This window comes from Lissotriton helveticus, chromosome 6 (genome assembly GCF_964261635.1).
Source record: "Lissotriton helveticus chromosome 6, aLisHel1.1, whole genome shotgun sequence".
Lineage (NCBI taxonomy): Eukaryota > Metazoa > Chordata > Amphibia > Caudata > Salamandridae > Lissotriton > Lissotriton helveticus.
In genome coordinates, this window is record NC_136067.1 from 1,433,478,817 (window position 1) to 1,433,500,203 (window position 21,387).

The 21,387-nt window shown below is 43.4% G+C and overlaps 1 long non-coding RNA gene across 1 annotated transcript in view; it reads left to right on the plus strand.

Annotated features, from left to right (window-relative positions):
• LOC144761782 (uncharacterized) overlaps positions 1-21,387 on the plus strand; it is a 29,434-nt gene that overhangs the window by 5,639 nt on the left and 2,408 nt on the right. The gene's annotated exons all lie outside the window — the stretch shown is intronic.

Consider the following 21,387-nt stretch of genomic DNA (forward strand, 5'->3'; position numbering starts at 1 on the left):
AGGAGAGTGGTTAAATCTGTGTAGATATGACACTCTCCTGCTTTCTCCCTGTCACACAATGCAGTGCATCACAGCATTTCAGGCTGCTGCACTGCATAGGTTGAGTGACACCTTGGTACAACTCGACCTAAGGATTTTTTTGGTGCAGGAAACTGATCTTTCCGGCCTCAACAATCCTGCCTATAACACATGACAACTCACACCATGACATAAGGATGCTTACATTAGCACAAAGCAGCACATTGTGTGCCAGCACAAGCAGAGGACGGCAATGTGCCACATAATGTTAAAAATGGCGCATTTCCGCTCTCTCCCTTATACGCAGCGGAGTATAGCAAGGTGTCTTGCTGCATTGCGTGAAAGTATGATAAATCTGGCCCTCAATGTCGAATTCAGATTGCACACCTGCTAAGTAGCGGATACCGCTAATTAGTGGGTGCTAATTTTCACCCAAATACTGCAGCCCTGAAGTTTTCAAATCACGTGTTTCTCCATTACTTCTCATAGACCGGGCCAAACAGTGATGCCATCTTGTTTACGAAGGGGGAATCTGACTGCCAATCAGTGAGCATGTAATGAGTGCACGTGTGTAGGTTTTTTCGAGTCTGCCTTTGTGTGGACCTCCTTGTTTATTTGTCTCCCTGTACGTGAGAGTGCTATATGTTTGCTTGTCTAGCTTGGGGTTGGGGGAGTAAGCTGGGAGGGGCATATTTGTGTAGAGCACTTTTTTTGCATGCTGGGTGGGAGGATTACCTCTGACTCTGACTTTTGTGAGTGGTGTGAAAAGATATGAGAAGTGTAGATCCATGACGGTCCTGGTACAATTATGACTGCAAAATGAATGCTATTACACAGTGTGACAAGTGATCTGAACAGAGCAGGTATTTATCTCTTTTTTTCACCTTGGTCTGCTTAGTCGTCCTCTACTTTTAAGCTGAAGTGCTCTGAAGTCGCTGTTGAGCATAATTGAACATCATTTAAAACAATCAAATAATCTATATTAAACAAGTAAATCAGCCTATGCAATTCCCACATACTGTTACGCTTTTAATTCATATTATTATGCACACGTTTACATTTTGTTCTTTTATTATATGCCTGGATTGGCTTTTTTCGTTTGTGATGTATATACTTTTATTTAGCAAATATAATAGTTATTTTGTTTTCTATGAGAAATTAAATGTAACTTTTGTTATCTATACTACTATCATAAAGGAAGAACTTTGAACCTTTGAGGCGGGTAAACTCGGGAACCACAGCGCCAATCCTCACACCCGATACATCGTTGTAATCGTCAGGGTGTGCAGATGGACATAGGCTATATAAACGTAATAAATATACGTTATTTAAAAGATTTACCGGAAAAAAATAGTCCCTTGGAAGAAGCGCCGGCCGCGACGTTCGTGCCCGACTTGAGGAGCGCGGGGAGGAGCGGCGTCCAGGAGTGAGGAGGACCGGCGGACATGGCCCGGGGAGGAGCGGTGAGGTGCGGCGGACAGGCGGTGAGGAGCGGCGGACAGGTGGGGAGGAGCAGTGAGCGGCGGATGAGGTAGGTTATTTATTTATTTATTTAGGAGCGGTGAGCGGCGAAAAAATGAAGCAAAAATGAAAATCGTGAGCAAGAGGAAGCAAACGGAGCATTACAAAAGTGAGCCAAACGGTGCATTACTGGAGGAAAAAGTTACGTGTGCAGGTTACAAAAGCGTACATCGTGAGCAAGAGGAAGCAAACGGAGCATTACAAAAGTGAGCCAAACGGTGCATTACAGGAGGAATAAGTTACGTGTGCAGGTTACAAAAGCGTAGAAAGTAAACATAGAGGTATAGGAGGAAAAAGTGACGTGTGCAGGTAGCAAGAGGAAGCAAACGGAGCATTAAAAAAGTCAGACAAACGGTGCATTACAGGAGGAAAAAGTTACGTGTGCAGGTTACAAAAGCGTACAAAGTAAACATAGAGGTATAATACTGCAATATATGGAGGAAGGGTCCGGGGGACCCACGGACAACGTCGGGGCGGGCGGGGGCCCTGAAGCCTAATTGCTCCCGGACAACGTCGCGACAGGTTGCTAGTACTAATATAATAAAGAGAGAGCCCAAACGTTTGAGGCGGGTAATCTCAGGAACCACAGCACCAATCACAACACCCAATACAGCGTTGGAAAGGGCAGTTACAGCAGAAGGACATAGGCTATGCAGACACCCACCATATACATTTAAAAGGTAAAAGAACCGTGCCAGCAAAGTAGTCCCTTGTGGGCGTGTCTGCGTTGTGCTGTGGGCGTGTGCTGTGGGCGTGACAAACGCTGGGGGCGTGTGGTACGTTCCGCCCTTCATGCCATGTCTCATATCGTGTGCTGTGGGCCTGTGCTGGGGCGAGGCCGTGTGCGGGGCGCGGGATTACGGAAAAAAAGCCCAATATTTCATTGTTTTTTCTTCCCAGGTTCTGTACATTCCAGCTCCGGGTGTCCACCCTGCTCCCTTTAAATACCCCTGCACCCCATAATCATAACCCACCCTTACTCCTTAAAATACCCCAACACCCTTAAACACTAACCCATCTTAACCCTATAAATATACCCTGTACCCCAAAACCCAAACCTATCCCTAAACCCTAAAAATACCCCTGTACCCCATAACCCAAACCTAGCCCTGAACCCTATAAATACCCCTGTACCTCAAAACCCAAACCTACCCCATAACCCTAAAAATACCCCTGTATCCCAAAACCCAAATCTAGCCCCGAACCCTAAAAATACCCCTGTACCCCAAAACCCGAACCTACCCCTGAACCCTAAAAATACCCCTGTACCCCAAAACCCAAACCTAGCCCTGAACCATAAAAATACACCCTGTACCCCAAAACCCAAACCTACCCCTGAACTCTAAAATACCCCTGTACCCCAAAACCCAAACCTACCCCTGAACCCTAAAAATACCCCTGTACCCCAAAACCTAACCCTGAACCCTAAAAATACCCCTGTACCCCAAAACCCAAACCTAGACCTGAACCATAAAAATAACCCTGTACCCGAAAACCCAAACCTACCCCTGAACCCTAAAATACCCCTGTACCCCAAAACCCAAACCTAGCCCTGAACCCTTAAAATACCCCTGTACCCCAAAACCCAAATCTACCCCTGAACCCTAAAAAGACCCCTATACCCCAAAACCCAAACCTAGCCCTGAACCCTAAAAATACCCCAGTAACCCAAAACCAATACCTATCCCTAAACCCTAAAACTACCCCTGTACCCCATAACCCAAAACTATATCTGAACCCTTAAAATACCCAAACACCCCAAAACATATACCTCAGTACCCCAAAACATATACCCCTATACCCATAGTTACCTTATCCAAACATAAAAAAACATGCTTTTACCATTCATGCATTTACAACGAATTTCGTGTAAATGTATGCGTGGTAACAGCATATAAAAGGTAATGCCATGTGTTATAATGGCATTGCCGAGTCATGGTACTTTCGTAATGAAAGTATGCGGAGTGATGGTCTGCGGAAAGAAAGTTACGGAATAATGGGTGTTTACCCTCCCCCGGTAAGTACCTTGGTGGCACGGCGGCCCACATCTCCAGCAACATACTCATATTTTTTCACCACCGATTTGAAAAAAGCACAGGTCTCTCTCATTGATGGCCAGCAACGACATACACTTTAAGACACACCTCCCGCCACAAATTCTAGAATTGCGAACTTTAGAGCTGGGGAGCTACGTTCGAATCTTGGCATCAGCTCAACATCCTGTGATTCCAGGCAAATCGCTTTGTCTCCCCGTGCCTACCACAAAGGAATGTGTTCTTGTGTAATGTAAATTGTGCTCATGCCATGTTGTCGAGTTAGCGCTATATAATATTGCAAGGAAAAATAAAGTAGGGAAACTCGAGTTCACACACTACTTAACGCGCACTCTTAAGTGCATCAGCAGTGCACTGTGAATCAGAGCGTTTCACAGGCCTGTCACAGATAAGAAATGCTATCAAAACGAAATCCTACAAAACAATATACTACTGGCCGGCAGCAATTCATACCCGGACAACGTCGGGACGGGCTGCTAGTTTTCTATAAAACGCAGAGAGTAATACGTACCTTCCATGAAACGGCCACTGCCTGCCAAGGTAAGCACTCTCCAGCTGGCACTGGTGTTTCTGATTGTTAAACTGCCATCATTCCGTATCCCCAGCAGACTGTTGGTGAAACGATAAAATTAAAATGCTCGTAAACTATAAATAATTAGAGCTGTAAAATTGTGTTCGACAAAAAGCTCTGTTGACCTACCAGATATCAGCTATAACTGCAGGCACTGTAAGAGATTTATGCCAGGTGTAATTGCCAAAAACAGCCCATTCCTGCTATTTATTGTTTGTATAATTCGGATCCATAACTTATTGCTGAGAACATGTTTGCTGAAGGCTTAATATTAAAAGGGCGCATTTCAGGATCACTGCGAAGGAAAGACCTTCCAATGCAATAAAAGCCAGATTTACTTGCACTTCTTATTTGCCCTCACCAGACAGTTCTGTGTGGATGATTCAATGTAAACGCTTTATAAGCAAAATATATTGTTTTTGAACAGTGGCTCTTCCTCTAGGGTTATCTTCCTCTAGGGTTATCTAGAAAATATTATTGCAGATTTGCTCTATTGTATGGATGTGAACTAAGGGCCTCATTTATGAGGTTTTAACGTAGGGCAGCGCCGCAAGGAATCTTGCTGTGCTGTCCTAGTCAAAACAAAAGGGCAGGAATCTATAAGATACGGTGCATTCTTGTCCTTTTCCCCTGCACCGGCGCACAATGGGCTGCCATGCGCCAACACAGGCATCCTTGTACCATGATGCAGGGGGGCCTGAGCTGTAGGTGTGATTGATTTTGTGCAGTAAGGTACACCTTCCTGCACAAAATCAATAACTTCAGGCAATTTCCTCTTTCTATGTGTGCTGCAGCAAACATAGAAAAAGGAAACAAGCATTGGCATAGCCAATAGGTCTCGCCTTTGGGACCTTATAAGTGCCTTATAAGGTCCCAAAGGCGAGACCTATTAGCTATGCCAATGCTTGTTTTCAAGTAGACTTTCGATTCAAATCACCTGCAGTAGACGTCTGGCGGAATAAGATGCAATCACAATATAAAGGGCGCAACTGTCTGTCATTTTGGTATAGCAAAAGACCACAATTGTTAGCAGGAAGTAGCATACAGTGTTTTACGATCATGAGCCATCTACAAATGCGACACAACAGCTATTGTGTACTGTCTGAATTTCCGTAACCTGTCACCAAGAAGACAAATGCTGCCATAATGTGGTTTTGTATACGTAGATGTTCTATTTGTGCAAATTCTTATTTGTTATAAAAAAAAAAAAACAACAAAGATATATAAACAAAAAAATTATTGCCCTTGCTATTGCAGGCCTTGCTTTTCTATTTAGAATTGTTAAACTCTCTTGAGGAGTTTTGTAAAATCTTTGTCGTTGAATGCTGGTTTACTTACTTTCCCATAGTCAGTTGGTAGTAAAGTGCAGCTGTGTTTACCATCGCGCACATCCTTAGCTGACCACCCTTCTTACACCCCGTTGCACACTCTTGCTTGCAGATTCTGCCTGAACTGCTAGATGTGGCCGGCTGCCTGGTGAATTTTGACCAGGGGTGTTACGACTGGACATGAGTGGGCGCTCTCGAGCAGTGGGTGAAAGCAGTGCGGATTTCTCATAGTGCCCGCTGCTTGATCATAAAGGGGGTCATACGACATGCACATCCAACCCTGGGCTTTCTGACTTGCTCAAAGACTGATGTCACATATGTGCCAGCTGTAAGTATGAGAAGATGTGTGCAGAAGGTGCACTGCTGCGGAAATATGGACAGCGCCAAAGAAAATGTGGTGTTTACAGCTTACAGGGGTGTGGGATTGTGTGTGAGCGGGGAATGGTGAAAAGTAAATGAAAGGAAGTCCATGCGGAATGATAAAGTGAAAAGAAAAGATGGTGTGTGACGTATGCTGATGGAGGGTTGCAGAAACATGTCAAGAGAAAGAAGGCCTAAGTGTCCAACCGTTAGAGACTGCAGAGGAAAGCGATGTGAGGAGTGAGTGAGACACAGCCGACAACTACCCTTTCCACAGACCTTAGTAATGTTTAATTAACGGTCCCATATTTTCAGAATTGAAACATTTTCTCTACTAGTTATTCACAACAAAATCATCACTGTTACTCATTTAGTTGATACTGGTAACAAGCATTGGCTATGGCAATAGGTCTGGCTTGTGCAATGATTTGTCCATTGTTGTGTTTTTCTGAATGCAAAAACATAAAACTCACGAAGAGGCACCCACATACTGCTCAGGTGGCATGAGTTGTGAAGCACTGTATTTTCATTGAAATGTTTCAAACCCCGCCCTTAATTGCATAGGCCGAACCTCTCCGAAACATTCCGAAGTTGCCCTTCTTTAGCCAGGGCTCTTTAGGGAACGCAAGACATTTTTCATCCCATGGAACGCACTGGCGGCAGTTATTGGACATTACCACTAAACTGCAGCAAGTTATTACTCTTGGTGGTATTTTGCTCTCAGTAAAGGTAAGTGGTGCTGTCGAAAAGCAAATTCCTTGAGCGTCATTATTGTCCGCGAAACCCATTGGTAAAAAACAAACTGTTAGTGACAACTACTGATGTAAAATATACACTTCTCTACACCCAGAGCTGCGCTCTCCAGGGGGGGGGGGGAGGGTGCCTAGCTGCGCTGCCAGCTTCACTAACAACTGCTCGTCATCGTTCAACACAGCTGCTCTCCATCAGCAGGGGGCTCCCCAGACCGGCTGCTGACAGGAGAGACAGGGGTCGGTTGGGGGTGCAGGAGCACCACTCGTCATCCCTGCCCCCCTTGTGTCTGTGGGGTACGCAGTTAGTAGAGACCCTCTGCACCAGACCGTGACATCCGACCAGGAGTCATGCTGCTCTGATGTCAGAGAAGGGCCAGGAGTCATGCTGCTCTGACATCAGAGAAGGGAAAAAACAGAAGTCAGACTCGGTGGTCACGCTAATGGCTCTCACTCAATCAGACAATTACAGACAATCGTTCATTACAGATTTCATGCATTCTAATAGTGTTAATGCTAATTAATAATTGTGTCAATAGTGATTCAGGATTGTGGGCTCCCCTGCCCTCATGGCTGTTCCACTGGTATGTGCAGCCAACCGCCTGTTGAATTTTGACCTTGCCCCTCAACCCCCCCCCCCTCACTCCGCCCGCACCCTTTTCCCAGACCCTGAGCCCTGCCGCCGGGAGTCCTGTAGATTCTAGTTTTATAAGTTGGAACCACTTTCCCGAGCTTCATCCCATGGTGACAAATTGTAGGGCCCTGCAGTGGGTCCCCTTGCAGCCTGCCCATGCCAGCAGGGTGGGGCAGAGCTCTGGGGGGAGATAGGGCCTGCATGGAGGCCCGCACATGCATTTTACCGCAATCGCCTTTTCAAAGGCGGACACTGGATGATAAACACTGCGCTGTTACTCATTCTCTCTTAACGAGACCCGAGCCCCCCGTAAACAAGAGATCACCGCCGACGTTGAAAAGCCTGCTCGCCTTGTACAAAGAGTAGCTTGAAACGAGGCTGTAAATGGTAGATCCATTTAATGCTACATATTGTTGGCAGCGCGCCAACTCCTTCAGTTAATGGTTCTGTGTAAGTGGATTTATCAATGTTATCTCTCGCACAGTTTTTGGAGCAATGGGGACACTAGCCATCGCCACTGCCAGTTCCACAGTATGTGAAATGCATGCACACGGCTCGCTTTGATAACCACTCTGCAGCTTCTCGACTACGGATCTGTTACCTGCTGAGAGCGCGCATGGCAGTACAGCCATCTTGTGGTGCAAGAGCTGAAATCGTGCCCTGCAGTGACAAGGGAATGTTCTAGCTGAATACTCACTCTCACTCGCTCACTCGCTCATTTTGTTAGTCCACTGCGTAGAACTGTCTATGGAGTTTTCCGGAAACCATGGCAGAGACTCTTCAAAATGTTTGCATGAAGAAAAAAAGTGCGAGCGCATGCCTCCCGCTGAAGGAAAAAAAAGACGAGGAGAGGCGGAGGCAGCAGGGGGAGAGGAGAGAGGAGGGGGCCAGCGCCTGTTTCCCTTGCAGGAGCGAGCAGGAACCATCTGTTTGTAATTAACAGATGGTTTGAAAGCTCGCTCACGTAAGGGAATCACCAAACGGGCACACTTTGCTATTTAAAGCAATGCAATGTGTGCACGTTTTTGGGCTGAAAAGGCGAAGCGATTTCTAAAGGTCTTTTTCCTATGTAGCGCATGTGTGCTGCATAGTCGAGACCTAAAAACAGGAGTGGCGTTAGATTTGGAAGCATTAGGTTTGCGATTTCTCCTAAATCTGGGAATGCTTCAGATTCCATGGGTGTTGCATGGGAACAACCACAGCAACAACCATGGAACACCCTTTCATGCAGTGTTCTGCGTGAAAGTGGTAGGTACATATTTACGAGGACACGAAAAGCCAGGTAAAGTGGCTTTACGCTGCCTTATAAATATGCCGGTGCACATTGCGCCACCGTAACTTCAAAAAAGTTCTGTAGAGGTGCTGCAAGGGGCCTCATAAATGAGGCCCTAAGACATAGAGAGTCTTTAGGATGGCGGACGGATCGCCACCGCCTGCCACCGCCCGCCATCCCAACCTGATTTACCTGGGGTCATATTATAATGGCGGCGGTATCGCGGCGGACACAGAGTGTGTCTGCCACTTTTCCACCGGTCGGCATCGACCGGGCGGACTTGGCCACTAAAACTGGCCTTTCCATGGCGGCGATGGCTGGCGGGATTGCCTTCGGGGGCCCCCGTTGCGGGCCCTCTGGGGGGTGAGGTGGTGGGGGGTGCACTTGGGGGGTACCCATGGAACCCCCCTCCAGTTCCCTGCACCAAGTGGCAGGCACAGCATGGTGCATGCCATGTGGCGCAGGGAAATGCTGTGCATGCCCTTTTACCATTGCGGATGGTGCTGTAGCCAGCAGCACCGTCCACAATGGTAAAAGGGCAGGATGTGGCCGCCAGTATGGCGGGCGCATCCTAATTAAGCAGGTGGGACCGCCGCGCGGCTGGTCCCATCACCGTAATAGTCCGCCATCATAATGAGTCCCTCAGTGCTGTGCAATTAGATTATTTTTATTGTTATACGTGAACCTGTGGAACAGTGCTGCAATACTCGAGCAAATAATGCAGCAAGGTGGACTGAATTAAGTGGCAAGAAAAAACAAATTGACAATATGTTATGCAGTATTTTTTTCACACTATTGTCCCAAACATATGTTATTACAAAATGGAGTCAGTCCATGGTTTTAGAAGTACCAAACATTTAAGGACATTGGTAATATTCAAAATGTTATTCAAAATGTTTGTTTACCAACTATAAATAATTTGTATTGTATCAAAGCACAGGAACCTGGGTGCTTTCATTAATAAACAGATTGTTTAGAAAACATATAGCGTTGCACTTAGTACACAAGAACACGAATCTACGTGGAGACGATTATTTTAATATAAGGTACACCTCTCAAATTAGTTAATTTCAGCTACATTTTAAAACCTGTTTCGTGGACACAATTCTCCAGTTCTCATCTTACGATTTCTGGAAACAAATGAGTGTTACACTGTATATATTATTTAAGAAGGTGTCTCACAGGGAGTGACTTTAAGACAGAAGACCTTAGCATGAAAAAGATGCTAAAGTGGGGTGTCAGCTGTCAGTATGCAGTGTCCGTTCGGACCTTCACGCAGTAGTGTCTATACAGAGGAGCTGATCACACGAAAGGGTGGCTTATCCTTGCCAAGAGGATCCTGAACCGGAAGTGATGTAAGGAAATGGAGGGACTGCTTTATGGCGGTGAAAAGGCAGTCTGAAGCTGCACCTACTAGTGCCATCCTCCTTTGACCAGATGCCTTAGGGTGCTTCCCTGAACAAAAGCGGAGTGCGGAGCGCAGGTAGCAAGAGTGACATTGGCTCAAATGGAAACAGAAATAAATGTCTCCCTCACACCTGTATTGTTGTGAATTACAGCTATAATTGGGTTGTATTGTCACCTTACACCCTCTCTACGGTTCCACTGTATCTACAGTGCAAATGCTAACTACACTCCCAACAGATAGACACGAAACATACCGGAGTCCACCCTTGTGCCCTTGTTTACTAATGTAGTCGTGCTCCTCTTCCAAAGGTGATGGTAGGTGTAAGGTACTACCCTCCAAATATCCTCTAGGGTCCCATCAGAGAGTGGAAGGCATTTGTGAGCTAAGGCGCTGAAAGACCTGGCACTGTGGCTGATGAAAAAGGGAGAAAACTCAGGCGGAAGTAGTCTGGACATGATCTGCCTTGAAGCTAGCTCTAATAGTATGTGGGTGGAGCAGGGGAATAAGGCATGCCCCTGCAGTGGAGTGGGGCTCCAGCCCTCCAGGGGGCCCCATTCCTTCAAAGGGGGTCGGTCCCATGCAGCCAAAGGCCAATGAATATCTGTGGGACATGACTCGGGCCTCTTATCACATTCTGCAGGTGCTACATTACTGGGACGGTGTCTATTAGGAACAGCCAAGGCTTTCCGGTTCAGCCACCCAATTCCCTGAGGGAGGCACTTACTGGTTTATAGGGGTACTTGTTGGTTGATCGTTTTAATACGTATTTGTAATCTTCATTACTCCTAGGTCATCTTGCTCGCCCAATACCCTACATCATGAGGTGCATCATTTATCATTGGTGTCAATGTGACGAGGAAGTGTCTGAAAAATTTAATGGTTGGTGCATCTCTGAACTGAACAGTAAGCTGCATATGCTAAATGTAAGACTCCAGGCCTTCGAGGAAGTACTTACAGCCCATATGGGAAGGTTTTTCACCTGAAGGAAGAATCAAGAAGAGACAAAGCAAACAGTGGCCTCTCTGAGCAAGAGATACTAAGACAATATTGGATAGGGTGGGCCCATGTAAAAAAATAACAAAAAAACAATAAGTATGCTGTTTTTAAGCTAGGAAATGCCATGGAAGTGAGAGTCTTCCAAATTCTGAATGACTGTTTGCTGCTTTGCGAACACCACTGTAAAAATTACTGGGCATATTATCAAGCAGGGCGTTAAAATTATCGCCGTTTTAGTGGCAGAAAACTACCGCTAAAGCGGCGATAATGGGCTTAATAATATGCCGTGGAGAATTCCAATAGAAGCCCATGTTCACACCAGAACATGGGTTGCTATTGGAATTCACAAGGCCATATTATCAAGCCCATTACCGCCGCTTTAGCGGTAGTTTTCGGCCGCTAAAACGGCGATCATTTTTAACGCCCTGCTTGATAATATGCCCCTACATTTCTGTAATACTGTGATAAAATATTTTCATGACAAATAATGAACATTTATAGTACCCTTTTAGAAATACAACTGTACCCTTTTAGAAATCCAATAAATACAATTAATTCTGTAGGGGTTTTTGTGTTTTAACTGAAGAAAAAAACGTGTTTCCATAAAGTCACCCACCACGAATATTGGATTTGGACACCATGTGGGTGTATGCGCTGCTTCTTTAGTGCCTATGTAGCATACTTAGTAAATGTTGTTGTTACATCTCTGATTATAATGCACGTATTACCACAAAATGCCCTTGCACATTTTTCTTGCTACCGCTTACCTCTCACATTATATATTGTTCTCATTAATGAAAGTGACTAAGATCTCGGACAATAACTTATAACAGTACAGTTTAGTAGTAAAAACAATAATCAATTATGGTTTACATAGCGCGACTACTCACCTGTGAGGGTCTCAAGGCCCTGAGGGTGGGGTGCTGCAGATCCGTCTGGGTGCGGGCTAAATTTATTAATGCATCTTTTGGTAATGGTGGTTTTTAAATTGTGCATTTGAAAATGCCACTTTTAGAAAGTGGCAAACAAAAGGAAATGGACGGAGCTCTGAAACTTTTCAGAGACTCACCCTCAGTCACAGATCTGGGTTGAATCCATTATCATTCTTTAACTCACTTCGCCACCCTAGTTCAGACACAGTTGTATGCAAATCAGTCTTGACCCTGTGCCTCATGGGAACAGTCCAGCCCGAACTGCCAAGCCATGTCTTCCTTGGACCGGAAACAAGCATCTTGGGACCGGTTTCTGGGTAACACCTTTCATCAGCCAGGCTAGGTTGAATCCAGTGGCAAAGTGAGCAAGGGATCCATGTTTGGGCATACCCTGCCAACTTAGGGCGAGCAAAGCAAGGAGGACCTGGCTTGGCAGTTCGGGCTGGACTCTTCCAATGAGCCACAGGGTCAAGACTGATTTGCATATGGCTGGGTTCAAACAGGAATGGCTTGGTGAGCAACAAAACAATGGATTTAGGCCCCGATCTCTGTACTGGGGTGAATGTATGGCATTGTTCTGCATTCTGTCCATCAACTGTTGTTTTTGCACTTTTGGAAAGTGGGCATTTTCTTGGTTTACCATTGGGAGTGCCTCTGACTGTGCATTCACTCTAGTTCAAGACAAAGAGAGGTACCCTTTAAATGATCAAGGGAAATAAGGTAAACTACCAAAAATGAAAAAATATTTTCCCTAGACCCACAATTTTACAATTTATATACACTAAACAATAGTAATTTCGACAATAAACATATCAAAAGTAGATCATTTTTTAAAAATTCATTATTCAACAGTAAAAAGCATGGTTATCACACAATGTTTGATCATAAAATCATAAAATCAGACACTACAATTAATGACACTATCCAAAGCAAAAATTATTATTCACATAACGTCATTATGACCAGCATAATTGGGACAGACAAAACAGGTTGTTTGATATAGAGTTTATCTATTACTATTTGTACATCAAACAATCTGTCTAAGACACAATTTCTTATACATTCAATCAATTTGTATTAGGAAAAAGGTATTCCTAATCTAGATTGTACTGTAGTTTTCGTCAACGCGTTTCGATGGTTTGTTGCTTTTCACACCATCTTTTTCAAGACAATCAATTAATTCTGTCTCCGAAGAGATTTATACTTTCATTCCCTATAAGGATATAGAATGTATTAGTCACAAAACCATATAAACTGTGTGTCTCATTTCTGAAAGGAACTATTTCTCTAAACAGTTTTAACACAGAAATTAAATTAAACAACATATTCTCCTTTAAAATTATATGCGCTAACTGTAGCTTAGGATCGCCATTTATATCATCTGGGGAGTCTCACATATTGCTTTGAAAAAGGTGGTCATACCCCCAACATGCTGTCTTTCATGGAGGATCTCCTCACTATTGCCTCTCTGTACCCAGAAATGAAATAATATAAACTAATTTAGGACATTGGTATGTACCTGTGTTGTGTACAATTAAAAGCTCACTTATGTATATACGTTAGATTCTGCAGTTGCCACGATAAATCTAAATAATAGACAAAACACATGGTGTTACTCTATCCTTTCCATCATTGCTCTCCTATTACCTATACTATAAGACTTTTTTGTCCTCACCTCAGAAAGTCTATAAGTTCCCACCGGGATAAAGATTCTCGTGATATCAGTCAAATAACCCTTGATTTGCTCGTTTTCGGCAAAGGAGGTAATTTGTAAGTGCTCCCTTGGTTGGTGTGATAACCATGCTTTTTACTGTTGAATAATGACTTTTTAATAAATGATCTACTTTTGATATATTTTATTGTCGAAATTACTATTGTTTCGTGTATATAAATTGTAAAATTGTGGGTCTAGGGAAAATATTTTTTCATCTTTGGTAGTTTACCTTATTTCCCTTGATCATGTGAGTGGTACCTCTCTTTGTCTTGAACTATATTGTACAGCCTGTTGGCTGGAGAGGCTTTCAGTCTCATTTATCAGATAGGTGTTAGACCCACTATTCAAAGCAAAGGGGTTTCCAATTAATTTAAAATGGACAAACTTAAAACCTTCGGATTTCCCGAAGACCAATATAACAAACCTATGAATTTAAAGTCTAGTAAGGGTGGTTCAAAGGGGCTGAATAACACCACTCACGAATAACTTGTGAAGATTCTGAATTTAAAGGAAAAACAAATAAGAACTGAACTTCACGCGGAATTTCTTATAGATTACTTGAAAGCAGGGGTAATTCTGATTGGCCTACAAGTAAGGAATGAGCCGGGCCTGTTTTGGGAACCCCCAAAATTCATAGAAACATGAACATTAATTGCCAATCGATGCAGCCGCGACTGGCTCATTTTAATTATAGAGACAGCCCAAGAACTGCTTGAAATAGAAAACCAGGAGCTAGATGGATTGGAAAACCAGTTAAATCAAAATCCAGCTCTAGAGGACGCCAAGAAAAAACTAGAAGAGTTAGAACTAGAAGCGGATAGTTATAGAGAATACTTATCCAATAAAAATTTTTACAAATTTAAGAAAGATGTGGAAAGGTACTTGGTAGAAGGAGTGTACCCATATACAAATAAGGATTACTACAATAATAAGAGAGAACAGAAATGGGAAAAACCCCAATATCAAAGACCGATGTATTCCAGAGGTGGAAACAAACTTATCACTTTCTCGGAAACATCGGGTTCCAGCAGTGAGGAGGAACAGGAAAGTGGTCAGGGAGGAAGAAATGGCCCTCCACCTGAACGTGATGGTTTTTTAGGGAGACGCCAATACCGTGGGCAGAGGGGCTACAGGGGATACACTCGCCAGGATCCAGCACGAAACCATCAACCTCAAAATGGAGGCCAGGAATTTCTGGCCACACGAAACAAGCAGTACTGGAGATAAATGAATTCCCCATTATAAATCTCTCTAGTAGAAATCTTAGCAAGGACGAAGAAGCTATTCTACAAAAAGGTTTTAACTTTGCCCCCAATAACCCACTTAATTTTTTCGAATTAGAGAGTGATTTAAAAAGTTTTTTTAGGAAAATACTTCTCAATAAATTCTTTGAGGACAAGACCTACACAGAACAACCCAATGTAACAGGTCTTAAACCAAAATCTACCTTTACACCTCATTTGAACCAATTAGATAAAAATGTAGAGACCTTTGAGAGAGTTGTTGAATTAGAAATTAAAACATTAAATAAAAACAGCTCAAAGAACAAATTAAACAACAATCTCAATAAAGAACAAAGAATAGCCCTAACGACATTACAAAACTGCGAAGAGTTAACTATAAAACCCGCAGATAAGGGCGGAGGAGTGGTGGTGTTCGATACCTCTAAATATGATGAAAAATTGAGAGATCTCTTAAACGTTAAAGAATACTACCAACATAGCAAATTTGCAGAATTAGGCAAATTAAAAGGTGAGGTAGACGTACTTCTTAAAAAGGGCAAAGAGGAAGGATGGATATGTGAAAACGAATACAAATATATGACTAAATCACACCCTATGACTCCGGCAATTTATGGATTGCCGAAAATACATAAAAACATTGTAGATCCACCTATGAGGCCCATAATTAGTGGTATAGGTTCACTACTAGAACCTCTTAGTAGGTATGTAGATTTCTTCCTAAAGCCATTGGTAAGAAAACAAAGATCATATATCAAAGATACGGCTCATGCCATATCCATATTCGAGGGGCAGGGCTTCAACAGGGTGACCCAGTTCCTGGTCACCCTGGACATTGAAGCCCTGTACACCAACATCCCTCAGGACAGCACTATTGATGCGATTGCAGGGGTGTTGGCGGAAGTTGATCTAGGGCAGGGCACAGGGACTTTTTAGGGTCTTGTATCCAATTGATCCTAAAGAGAAATTTCTTCTTATTCAAAGAGGAACTTTACTTACAAACTAACGGGACCAGCATCGGGGCCACCTGTGCCCCCAGCCTGGCCTGCCCTTACGTAGGAAAGTTTGAACAACATCACATATTTAATGAGCTGGGATCCTTTTTTGAGAATGTCACATGCTGGCACCGTTTCATAGACAACATCATCTTTATATGGAACAGTGCCAGCAGTGATCTAGATGCCTTTCTGGAATGGATCAACTTGGGTAACCCAAACCTTAGATTCACAGCTCACTATAATAATGAAAAGGTGGAATTTTTAGATATTTTAATCAAAAGTGAGGATGAAACTCTGAAGGTTGAACTTTACACCAAACCTACCGATAAAAACTCACTCTTGTTATACTCAAGCAATCACCCTCATGCACAAAAAGACAATATACCCTTCGGGGAGTTTTTAAGGTTGCGCAAGAACTGCACATCTTTAAAGGACTTCTACTATCATGCAGAAAACACTAAAAAGAAGTTGAAAGCAAGGGGATATCCAAACAAATTAATTAAAAATTAATTAAAAAGAGCCAGATTCTACGATAGGGACAGCCTATTAGATCAAAACAAAGGAAAAAAGAAAAGCAACCCTGGATAGAGTAGTTTTTGTGACACAGTATTCACATATAAGTAATCAAATAAAGAATATAGTGAATAGAAACTGAACAATTCTTAACTACAACACAGAGAACCCACTGCAAAAACCCTTATTCTCCTTTAGAAGGAATAATTTGATAAGGAACTCCCTTGTGACAACTTACAAAACCCCGAAAGAAAAACAGATCACATTAACTGGAGGCCAGGCTATTGGTAATCACAAATGTGGTACGTGCTCCATATGTCCCCACTGTATAGAAGGGAAGGACATGACGTTCGCAGGGAAAAACCTCAAGTCAAAAACCCTTAATAATTGTCGCAGTAAAAACATTATCTACCTCCTAACGTGCCCCTGCGGGCTTGGTTATGTCGGAGAGACCAGCAGGGAACTCCGGACCAGGGTAGTGGAACATAACTCGGCGATAAGAAATAAAAAAATAAATGCCCCGCTTGTTGAGCATTATGTAGGAAAGAACAACAACTGTGAAGATTTAAAGTGGTTTGTGTTAGAAAAAATTAGGATAAACAGACAAGGTGGTGACACTGAAGTTAAGAGAAAGATCAGGGAACAGTGGTTCATGTGTTATCTTAATACTGTAGAAACAGGACTTAAGACTAGAGAAGATTGGGCAAAAATTGTACAAAGTTAGATGTTAACCTCATATAGCGCTTCTTATCTATAACACTCAGCCTCTGTACAACTTAGAAACACAATTACAGAGCGATTAGACCTGACACACAAAGACATTATTCCTCTGGGGAACCCACGCATTTCGTTTAAAGTATAGCGGTCTTTAATAACTTAGGGGGGCAAAATAAATGTATCTAAAAACCAAGTAAAAATATGAGATTGTGCTAGTTTTGTAAAATTAACCCTGTTCGTTTGGGCTGTTTACCGAGTAACACAAGGTACAAATGGAGCACATTTAGGTATATCGGCAGCTCATAAATTAAGTATAAAATGGGCCCCCTTTCGATTCAATAAATAGGAATGTCATAGCCGATAGCAATATAGTACCATACAGGAGACTCACGCAATATGCGTATTAAAGAGCCAACTCTAAATTAACCGAAAACGCGGTGAGTCAGTCAGAAGCCAATCACATGATTCTGGCAGGCGAATCGGAGTGTACTTCACATATTTAAGCGGCTCTAGTACCGACTGAATATAGAGCAACTTTGTTTGGACACTACCATTGGAGCGTACAACAATATCCAATGTTCAGGCTTCAATAGGTGTTTTGCATAACTACGCTAACGGCGAACCAATAGAAATGATGAACTAAACGTTTTTAAACGAGAGCAACTAGCGGGTTCTAACGGAATCTCGTAATTGCGGAGCAGGAAGCAGGCGGACACATTACCAACATAAGGTGAGCAATGCCAGCAAGTTAGATTATTCCGTCTTGTCCGATGCGACCTGTAATTACAGATACAAATCACAACTGCTTAAATAGGGGTATAAAATACGCTTTTATCAGTATCTTTTACACAGCGGCAATCAAAATTGCAACAGTGAAAAGGCCCGCATCACCTCGAAATATTCCCTTCATTGGCACCACGAGTCACTGTAACCGCTCCGTTAATTAATACAAGGTAACAATTGTTTCATCGAATGTGCTGCAGGGAGTTTGAATTTCATTACAAGACAGGAGGCTACATTATGCATTAATCCTTTAATGCAACTCACAACAGCCGCTTACATCACAAAGAATAGGAATAAGAATGAAGTGACATCATGACAACAATATAAGGCATGAGCCAGAGAAGAGCTGCCTCTTTTAAATGCGGCTCACAAACAGATAAGTTGTCTTGCTTACTCTTCTGACGCTATCTTTGTTATTACTGATATTCATTATATTTGATTAATTATTAGATAGTATGTTTACCTATTGTTACTCATGTACACTGTTTACTTGGTTAGAACCCTTTATGTGATTGTAACTGAAGCTACTTGCTCTTTCACGATCCTTTTACAGGTTACCTCTCCTGTAACCCTTCCCCTTACGACTTCCAATTTATGGTAGTCTTTACCCCACCTCCGCCCTCTTCTCCTCACCCATGTCCGACCTTTCTTAACTGTTTAGTTTTACGCAAATTCAAATCGCTCATTCCGCGATCAAATAAACAAAATATTCGGATCCCGGCCCACGCTTGAACGTGCAAGCTTTCGGGCTCAAATAACGACCCTGGATACCTATGGATCCATAACTCAATACCATAGACGCGCTCGCTCTTCAACCGCCAATGCGTCAGACTTCCGAATTAACACGCATTCAGAGAAATGGCCCTTGGCAGCGGTGGCACTATGCGCCCTGCCCTCTAAGGGTCATTCCACTGTTCATCGAAGATTTACTAGCTCGAGCACGTCAGTTTCTATTCCGAGCAATTTAGACGCGACGAACAGCTGTTTTCCTTACTGCTTAATTGATTACTCCTTCCCTGAACATTTCCGGGGCAAAATTGTCTCGAGGCCTAATTAATAATATTTGTGCACTCTGTATATAACCTTAAACATAAAAAATATAAAAAAAAAAAAAGGGGATTTAACTTAATATTAATAATTGTCCTAGATTTAAATAACACTTGCCCTAGGTTAAACAATTTAATTTTACTCAATGTAAGACTGTAAATCATTAGTTATATACATAATAACAATGTATTCATAATATAAATTTAGATACTTTATCCAAACAGACATAAATTGGCTCGATGTCTGACATGGATTCAGATGACGCCGTTGCAAGCTCTCCTAGCCACACTAGTGATTCTTTTAAAAACTTTCTGAAGAAAGAGATGGGGTCATGTATGCTGGACACACTTAAAGAGGTGATGTCCAATAAAAGACCACTGATTAATGATGGCGACACTCCTCGTGATCCACAATCTGCATACTCCAAAGCTCATAAGAAAGTCAAACACCATGAAGGCACTACTGGAGGTCTTACAACCCCACTTAACCTGGGAGGTCCTAGCACCTCGCGCACTTTGGGAGGTCATAGCGCCTCGAGATATATTGGTGCCCCTCGCGGCACAAAGAGGATGGGTGTCCCTAGCGGCACAGTTTTGGCAGGTGCCCTCAGCGGCACAATTGACGATAATGCACGTGATGACTCAGACTCATACTCTGATGAAGAAGAAGTCTATAATGAGCCTTACGACGAGTTCGTACTTGACCTTAATGACTACGATTTAGTCGACATGGATCTTAATGCCCTTTCTGAGGCTGACTCTTCCCCTTCCTCCAAAGATGCAATTCTTGATCCCCTGGGTGGTGAGATGTTCTCCCCTACCAACATCTCTCGTCCTAACAGTACTAGATGGTTCCCGCATGACCATGTCGGTAAGTTCGTTACCAAATGGCTAAGGAACTCTCTCTCTCTAGAGAGAGAGAGAGAGAGAGAGAGAGAGAGAGAGAGAGAGAGAGAGAGAGAGAGAGAGAAAGAGAGAGAGAGAAACACGCAATACCATGCGGTCAGAATGCCCTAGGCCATGTATCGAAGACAAGGTCTGCCAGACCCCTAATCTCGACCCTGACCTCATAAAATTTTTATTCAAATTGGGAAAGGATCCAAGGAAAGGTCTTGAAAGGGCCCTTAAGGCATGTCAAGATCGCCTTCTTGACGTCCTCGGCCCTCTTACTAGACTCCTCGACCTGGCAGAGGAATCCCATATTTCAAATTCACCCCTCGACATTAATCAAATTAGGGGCTGGAGTCAGAGGGCGATTGTACTTCTAGGTCACGCTAACTCTGGTCTCAATATCAAGAGAAGGAAGACTATCCTTAACAGGATCAACCCCAAACTGGGTGATCTTGCAGAGAAAGAACCTTCAAGTAAACCCAAAGGTCTCCTCTTCGGAGAAGACATGATTAAGACCATCGGAAAGTATGTTGCAACTTTCACCGCTCTGGATAAAGCCCAGAATAATATGAGACGCATCTTCCCTACAAACCTTTTTGGACAGGCCGGAAGAAGGGGCCGCTCTTCCGGCCGCGGAAACTTCCGGCCCTTCTCATCAAGTGGAGGAACAGGTGCCACTGGTAGAGGCTTCCACCCCTCCAACCAACAATTTTATCCACAGAGAGGACGAGGTTCCCGTGGCAGAGGCTTCCCTCCCCGTGGAGCTTCAAGCAACAACACTCAAAGTAAGTGCTTTTACTTCTCCCCCTTCCAGGGTCGGGGGGAGACTCAAACACTTCTATCATGTTTGGAAAAGATTAACAAAAGACCCGTGGATCCTCGAGACAGTCCGGGGATTCAAAATAGACTTTATAGACATCCCATTTCAGACCATTACACCCAGACCTCTGGATCTTTCCTTAGAACATCTAGCAATTGTCAAAGAGGAAGTTTCCTCTATGCTCCAGAAAGGCGCCATTATCGAGGTACCTTGGTCTCAAAGAAAATTTGTAAGTACCCTCTTCTTAGTCGAAAAGACGGACAAAGGTTGGAGACCGGTGATAAACCTTTGGGAGGTAAACCAATACCTCGTTTATCATCAATTCAAGATGGAGGACATCCATCTTCTCAGGGACCTTCTCCTTCAGGGAGACTGACTGGTCAAATTGGACTTAAAAGACACCTATTTTACGATCCCTATGGCAATAGAACATCAACCCTTCCTTCAATTCATATGGACGGGCACCTCTTTCAGTTTCAGGCACTTCCTTTCGGCCTCTCATCCGCCCCTTGGTGCTTTACCAAGGTCATGAGAACGATCGTCTCCATCCTCAGAGCAAGAGGTATTCGACTTATTATCTACTTAGACGACATCCTCATCATGTCTCAAACTCAGTCCCAATTATTGGAAGATCTCAAGATCTCCACGAACCTCATAGAGGACCTTGGCTTCATTATAAACCGGGAAAAATCCATTCTTTTCCCTTCCAAATCTCTAGAGTTCCTAGGTTTCACTGTGGACACCTCCAGATGTCTCCTCTTACTTCCCAAAAAGAAAATCGCCAAAATTCGGAAGGAGATCAGGTTTGCTCTGAGACAGG